The sequence below is a fragment of the Tupaia chinensis genome, unplaced genomic scaffold (assembly GCF_000334495.1).
Source record: "Tupaia chinensis unplaced genomic scaffold, TupChi_1.0 Scaffold000037_17, whole genome shotgun sequence".
Taxonomy (NCBI): Eukaryota; Metazoa; Chordata; class Mammalia; order Scandentia; family Tupaiidae; genus Tupaia; species Tupaia belangeri.
This window is the reverse complement of record NW_006159475.1, coordinates 86,360-94,504: the sequence shown is the minus strand read 5'-3', so window position 1 is coordinate 94,504 and position 8,145 is coordinate 86,360. Positions and strand designations below refer to the sequence as shown.

General features: G+C 39.4%; 1 pseudogene; it reads right to left on the bottom strand.

Annotated features, from left to right (window-relative positions):
* Positions 1 to 6,183: 6,183 nt before the first annotated feature.
* Positions 6,184 to 7,583, bottom strand: LOC102498671 (centromere protein U pseudogene; annotated as a pseudogene).
* Between the last annotated feature and the right edge of the window lie 562 nt (positions 7,584 to 8,145).

The following is an 8,145-nucleotide window of genomic DNA, read 5'->3' as shown; positions in this document are numbered from 1 at the left end:
AATGGAAAAATATTTTTGCACACTATGCCTCAGATATGGGACTGATAACTAGAATATACAACAAACTCAAGCAACTTATCTCCCCCCAAAATGAATAACTCTATTTAAAAAAGGGCAAATGAGCTGAACAGACAACTATCTAAAAGACATATGAGCAGTTAAAAAACATATAAATGTTTTATGTCCCTTATTATAAGTGAGATGCAAGTGAAAACCACAATGACATACCACCTAAACCTAGCCAGAATAGGTAAGTTTAAAAAAATTAACAATGATAAGTGCTGGTGAGGCTGTGGAGAAAAGAGAACTCTCTTATACTGTTGGTGGGAAAGTAAAATAGTACAACCCTGGTGAAGAACGATATGGATTTTTCTCAAAGATCTACAAATGGAACTATCACATGACCCAGCAATTCCACTACTTGGTATCAACCCAAGTACTGTCAGAAAAGGGCTTACACACCCATGTTTATGGCAGCATTATTTACAATTCCTAAGACATGGAACCAACCCAAATGTTCACAAACCACTGAAAGAAAAAAAAAATAACCAACAACAACAACAAAAAAAACAAGACCCTGGCATCTGATAGAATATGGAAAATTATGAAAGATTTACTACTGAGTGAAGCAAGACAGGTTATGAAAAAGAGATATTGTATGTCCCCACTTAATACATACCAAATGTCTGCACTCTGGCAGAAACTTAAAGATTATAAAATATAGAATTGAGGATTGTTGCAAATACCAGAGACAATGTGGAGGGAGATGGAAGGTGTGGGAAGGCAAGAGGAAGGAAATCAAGGAGACAAATAGAGAGCAAAGATATTTAAGTAACACAGAAGAGGAGCATTGTCTGTTGACGATAATGTATATTATTATGTCTTTGAGCTGGTGTGCAGAGTATTTATGCAAGAAAAATTAATTTTACAAGTTGTGATGAATAGTATTTGGAGATAAAATTTAAAAAAAATAATACAAAAATTACAAATAATAAAAAAGAAACATACATGAGAAATCTAAATACACCTTAGTTTGTAAAATCATTAGCAGAATATTCACATTAAGCATAAGTAAAAGATAATTGAAAAATAAAATCCAAATTCTCTTCCCCCCATAGGACAGGGAAGCTGCATGTCTCTCAAGCAGAGCCTATCTCCATCTGCAGCATCCTGCCCAGTGGGAGAATCTGAAGCAGAGCTAAACCTCAGCTGAGACCCAGCCCCAGCTCCCAACATCAGAAACTCACCCCCCTTCTATAATCCAGAAAGGTCAAGGTAGCTGGACGTCTCTCAAGCAGAGTCCATCTCCACCTGGTGCCCAGTCAGGGAACCTGAGGCAGAGCTGAACCTCAGCCCCAGACTCAGCCTCAGCTCCCAACCTCAGAGTCCACCTTCCTCCTCTCAACCAAAAAGATAAAAGGATTCTTCCTACTTTCTTTTGGTAACTTTTACTTTTCTTACCCCCATAGGGCAAGGTAGCTACATGCCTCTCAAGCAGAGTCCATCTACCTCTGCAGCCCCCTGCCAAGTCAGAGAACCTGAGGCAGGGATGAACTTCAGCCCCAGCACTAGTCCCAGCTCCCAACCTCAGAGCTCACCCCCTTTTTCTGTCAGGAAGGTAGGACATTTTTTTTTCCTTCTTCCTTTTCTTAATTTTTAATTTTCTTTACCCCCATCATTAAGGGTACCTGCAGGTCTCTCAAGCAGAATCTATCTCCATCTGCAGCCCACTGCCCAGTCAGAATCAGAAGTAGGAATGAACCTCAGCTCCAGCCCTAGGTCAGCTCCCAAAGTCAGAGCCCACCACCCTTCTCAACTAGAGGGTAGGACTTTTTCTTATTTCTTTTGTTAATACTTAACTTCTCTTTCTTCCATAGATCAGGGAAGCTGCAGGTCTCACAGACTCCATCTGCATCTTATGCCTCCTGCCCAGTCAGGAAACCTGAGGCAGGGCTGAACCTCAGCTTCAGCTCCCAACCTCAGAGCCCACCTCCCCTCTTCTCAGCCTGAAAAGTAGGACTTTTTCTCCTTCTTTATTTTGCTAATTCTTTACTTCTATTACCCCCACAGGTCAGGACAATTGCGGGCCTCTCAAGTTGAGGCCATCTCTATCTGCAGCCTCCTCCTTGGTCAGGGAACCAGAAGCTGTGCTGAACCTCAGCCCCAGTCACAGCGTGAGCTTCCAAACTCAGCGCCAATTCCCCTTCTCTCAGCAAGAAATATTGGATGTTTTTTCCTTCTTTCTTTGCTAATTTTTACTTCTCTTCTCCCTGTTGTAGGCAAGAGCCCTAAGAAAATAGCAGAAGGACACATGTCACATCAATCACAATTAATCAGGAGTTACAACCAGACCCTCCATGAGATGCCTGCTTCCCACCTACCTCCCGGTGCCAGAAAGGTGAGGCAAATACTATTTTTCTTCCTTGGTACCTGAGGAAGACACATAGGGATGATAGTAAATTTCCCTCTTATCTTTCCTCATAAATACAAAGAGACCCTACCAGACATTTCGGTCTACATCCAGATTCCCACTGGGGCAATAAACTGGGCAGTCTATCCTAATTAGACATCATGGCTCACATTGGGCATGCACAGTTAGGTAATCAAATTCCTCAAATTCTTCACCTGTGAGAGAGATGCCCAAGCTCAGGAGAAAGCCCAGAAATCAAACAAAGGACATAAATAATATGACAGCCCTCCCACTATTAAATATTTGTTATATACTGACTGTCAGCACTCTATGGTAGAGACTGAAAGACTGGAGAACATGAAAGTTATTAAAAAGTTTAATGGACACTAGAGACAAAGTGAGAAGAGAATGTGGGAGGGGAAGAGCATGGGAAATTTGCGGGGGGAATGGAAAGGTAAGACACTTGTGGGACACAGATAAGGTTTATTATCTGTTGACGAGGATATGTCTGGTGGTCTTAACTGGGCTAGGCTGGACAGAGGTGTACATCATGCTGGATAAAGTCTCTACACAATCTAAATGATGTATAGCAATTTAATAATAATAATAAAAACAAACAAAAAATATTTATTATCACCTCTGATAATAAAAATAACACATAACAGTAATAAACACAGTTGCTACCTAGCAACTTGCCTGCCCAAAGGTCTTTCGGGTGTTACTTCTTTTCTAAAATCTTTCTTTCCCATTAAATTCTCTTTCCTACCTACTTTTATCATGATTGTGGCTTTATTTTGCGCCTAGAGACAGGTCTTTAATTTTAGTGATCTGAACCCAAAGAATCAATGACTTCACAACACAACTCAATACTCTCCCATCCTATGCCACTCCCATAAGTCACGGCAGCTGCAGGCTCTCAAGCAGAGTCCATCTTCTGAAGCCCCTTCCCCATAAGGCAAAGCTGAAGTAGGGCTGAACCTCAGCACCAGTCCAAGCCCCAGCTCCAAATCTCAGAACTCATCCCCCTTCTCTTAGCCAGAAAGGCAGGATGATACATCAGGAAGCTGCAGGCATCTCAAGCAGAGTTCATCTCCATCTGCAGTCTCCTGCCCAATCAGGGAACTTGATGCAAGGCTGAACCTCACTTCCAGCCCCGGGCCCAGTTCACAAGGTTATAGCCCACCCTTCTACTCTCAGCCAGAAAGATAGGAAGTTTTCCCCTTCTTACTTTGAATAATTCTTTACTTCACTCACCACATAGGTCAGGGCAGCTTCAGGTCTCTCAAGCAGAGTTCATCTCCATCTGCAGTCCCATGTCTCAGGGAACCTGAGGCATGACTAAACCTCAGCCCCAACCCCAGCCCCAAGTCCCAAAGTCAGAGCTACATCCTTTCTCTCAGCTGGAAAGGCAGGACTTTGTTCTTCTTTCTTTTGCTAATTCTTTACTTCTCTTCCCTCCATAGGTCAGGCCAACTGCAGGCTTCTCAAGTAGAGACTATCTCTATCTGTAGTTCCCTCTCCAGTCAGGAAGGTAGAAATAGGGCTGAACCTCAGCCCCAGTCACAGCCCCAGTTTCTAACCTCAGAGTCCACCCCTCTTCACTCAGTCAGAAAGGAAGAATTTTTTTCTTTGTTTTTCTAATTCTTGTTTCTCTTTCCTCCAAAGGTCAAGGCAGCTGTAGGCCTCTCAAGAAGAGTCCATCTTCATCTGAAGCTCCCTGCCCTGTTAGGAAACCTGAAGGAGGGCTGAACTTCATTCCCAGCCCCAGTTTCCAAATCAGAGCACACCTTCTTCTCTCAGACAGAAAGATAAGATGTTTTTCCTTCTTTCTTTTGCTAATTCTGTACTTCCCTTTTCTCACATAGATCAGGGCAGCTGTAGGGCTTTCTGGCATAATCCTTCTCCATCTGAAGACCTCTTTTTATTTTTTCCTATTTTATTTTCTTTGTTTCTGACCCATTACATTGTCATTTTCTGGTCAGCATCCTCTCCCCAGATACTGATTCTAAATTATACAATAAATCAAATGGACTTAAACATGTACAGAACCTTTCATGCCAAAATGACAAGGTATGCTTTTTACTCAACTTCAAGTGGTACTGTTGTGAACATTGACCACATAATAGAGCACAAAACAAGGCTTTACATATTCAGAAGTATTGAAACTATATCTAGCATCTTATCTGACCATTATGAAATTAAATTTAATATTAATTTCAGAAGAAAATCATGAAAATACACAATCACATGGAAATTAAATAACCTACTCCTGAATGACTTTAAAACTACTGAAGATAATAAGAGAAAAATCAAAAGATTCATGGAAACAAAACATAATGAGTACAAGAATTTCCGTAATCTATGGAACACAGAAAAAGCAGTCATAAGAAGGAAGTTTATAGCAATTAGTATGCATAAGAAAAAGTTGGAAAGTTGGCAAATGAACAACCAAACATATTTAACCTACTCCTGAATGACTTTAAAACTACTGAAGATAATAAGAGAAAAATCAAAAGATTCATGGAAACAAAACATAATGAGTACAAGAATTTCCGTAATCTATGGAACACAGAAAAAGCAGTCATAAGAAGGAAGTTTATAGCAATTAGTATGCATAAGAAAAAGTTGGAAAGTTGGCAAATGAACAACCAAACATATTAGAGAATTGAAAAAGCAACAACAAAAAAATCCAAAAATGCCAGGAGAAAAGAAATAATAAAGATTTGAGCAGAAATAAATGAAATAGGAAGTAAACAAACTATACAGAAAATAAACAAAAGTAAAAGCTGGTTCTTTCAAAAGATAAACAGGGACCAGCAGTTGGTGTAATGGCTATGTCACTGGACTCCCATGTAGTCGACCGTGGTTCCAGTCCTGGACTTGGTGGCTTAAACTCATGCCGGGTGTGTGTGCATGCATGCATGCCCAAGATCCTGAGAGGAGAATGGAGGAGAAGGGATTGCAGTGTGGCCATCCTCCCCTAGGGGGTGATTTCTAGCTTTCTATCTCTTTTGTCTCTTTCTGTCTTTCTGGTGAGCGCATGCACCCTATAGCAAAAACTTCTCCCCCCCCCAAAAAAAAAGAAGAAAAAAAATAAAGAAAAGATAAACAAAATTGACACACCATTAGCTAGACTAATTAAGAAGAAGAGCCGGGGCCAGAAGTTGTCATGGTGGTTAAGGGCACTGGACTCCCACATGGCTTACTGTGGTTCAAGTCCTGGACCTCGATGATTGCTATCTCACTTCCCTCCTCTCGCTCCATCATTCTGTCCCGATCTGATCAAATTAGAATATGTAAATAAATAAATAAAATTAAAGTTTGAAAAAATTTTAAAAAGAAGAGAAAAAGGAACCAGAAAAATGAAATCCACAATGAAGCAGGAAATATAAAAATACACATAACAGAAATATAAAACATTATTAGAGGATACTATGAGAGACTATGCCCCAACAAACAATAAAACCTGGAAGAGATGGACAAATTCCTGGACACATATAATCTACCAAGATTGACTCAGGAGAACATAGAAAGCCTGAATAGGCCCATAACAAACAATGAGATTGAATTGATAATAAATAACCTCCCAGCAAAGAAAAACTTTGGTCTTGGTGGCTTTACCTCTGAGTTCTACAAACTTTTAAAGAATAGTTAGCCCCATTCTTTTTTTTTTTTTCAAGAAAGAATTTTTATTTATAGAAGTACAGTTTCAGAAGGTAACTGAGTAGCATGAGACTCATCTTATGCAGTCACATTTTAGTAGACTGGCTTTCTCATTCTTGGTCAAGAAGCCTCTCTAATTGATGACTGATATTTTGCAGATGGTTTTCAGCTTCTAAGAGAGTTCTAGCTTTAAATTACAGTGCTGGAAGGCTGGATGAATCATACATTTCCATGACATTTGGTTCTTTCTCTTGAACATCTGAATAATCTTGATAAAGCTGTTGTAAACTAGGTAAGAAATACACAATATTGCTAAGGGATGATTTTCTGTCCTTGTATTCATCATACTTTGTAGTTGCTTTAGCTGTGGTTCTAACTGGAGCAGTTCATTCTGGACTTCAACCAAATTCTGCCTTTTCTTTTCGATATCTGAAATAATCTTAGCATTCTTACTTTTCAGATTTTTCAGCATCTGGATTTTTTAAGTGTTTTTATGAGTTCTTCTTTCATATTAAAATGAAATTTGTTGATGACTCCCTTAAAATTTCAGATTCTATTTTTTGTTTATGTTCTAGGAAGATTTTCTCAAATGCAGACAAAACAATATTCAACTCCATGATGTCACTGGTTTTCTTTCCTTCTAGACACCAAATATGCATGCTGTTGCAAAGATCAGGGTCTATGGCTTCATTTCTTGATTTCTTATTTTTGCCATGGGACAGCTTCCCTTTATTCTGAGTTTTTGGTTGACTTTCTGTTGCTTGAGTCTCTTTGACAACCCAGGACCAGGTACTAAGGGGTCCTGTCTCTTTAGCAGTGGCCAGTTCAAAGGATTTCTCTGAATGTTCTGAAGATCCCATAGTTTGGATAGTTTCATGCTGCGCACTTATTTTTTCTGCTGATTTAACTTTTCTTCTTATATCACTTTCTTCAGTGCTTTCAGATTCATTACTAATGAACTCTAGTTTTCTTCCGGGCTTTTTCACACTGATTTTTACAGATTTGCTTCCACTTGCTTCACTTTTCAAAGTGTCCAAACTTCTTTGTGCTTCTTTTTATTTAAATAATTATTTTATTTATTGATTGATTTATTTCACATGAGTTTTGCCAGAGAAAGAGAGACTGAGCAAGGGAGAGTTTGAAAGCAAGCCACCAGGTCCAGGACTCAAACCGAGGTAGCCCATGTGAGAATTCCAGCACCTTAACCACCGCTCCACCTGCTGGCCCCATTTGTGCTTCCTTTTCTTGAGGTGTTGAAAGGATGGATGTTTTTGCGGAGTTCTTCTTCATCGGTGTATATAACAGTGCTATATAAAGGAGGATCAAAGGTTTCATAAGGTTCTGTATATTTGTCATTTTCATTCAGCTCAATGCTTGAGATATCAGAATTATCAGGAAAATCAAACACATCAGTAAGCTTGTGCTTCTCATCAGCTTTAACTTCCACAGAATGTGTTTTTCTTAAAGTATTCTTTGAAGATCTTGCACGCACAACCCTGGGGGACCACATGCACCGCAGGAGGCCATCTAACCACTCTCCACCCCCATTTTAAAGATCCATAACGTGGAGCCCTTCAAAATTCAGTCTATGAAGCCTCCATTATCCAAATCCTTAAAATAAAGACATGACAAGAAAGAAAATCTATATACTAATATATGATAAATATAGATGCAAAAATTATCAACAAGATACTAGAAAATCATATCCAACAGCATATAAAAAGGGTTTTACATCACAACCAGGAAGGCTGTATTCCAGGGATGCAAGGGAGGTTCAGCATACTCAAAAACATAGGCATAATACCCCATGTTAACAGAGATAAAGATAAAAGCCATATATTTGTAACAACTGATGCTGAAAACAGCATTTGATAAAATACATTCTTTCATGATTATGACTTTCAGCAAAATCTTCATAGAAGAAGAAGATTTTAGTTCTGGGGTCACTACTCTGTTCCATTGGTCCTTGTGTCTGTTTTTGTGCTAATATCAAGCTGTTTTAACTACACAGCTTTATAGTACATTTTGGGGGTCAGGGAGTAAGATGCCGCCCACCCCACTTTTTTTGCACA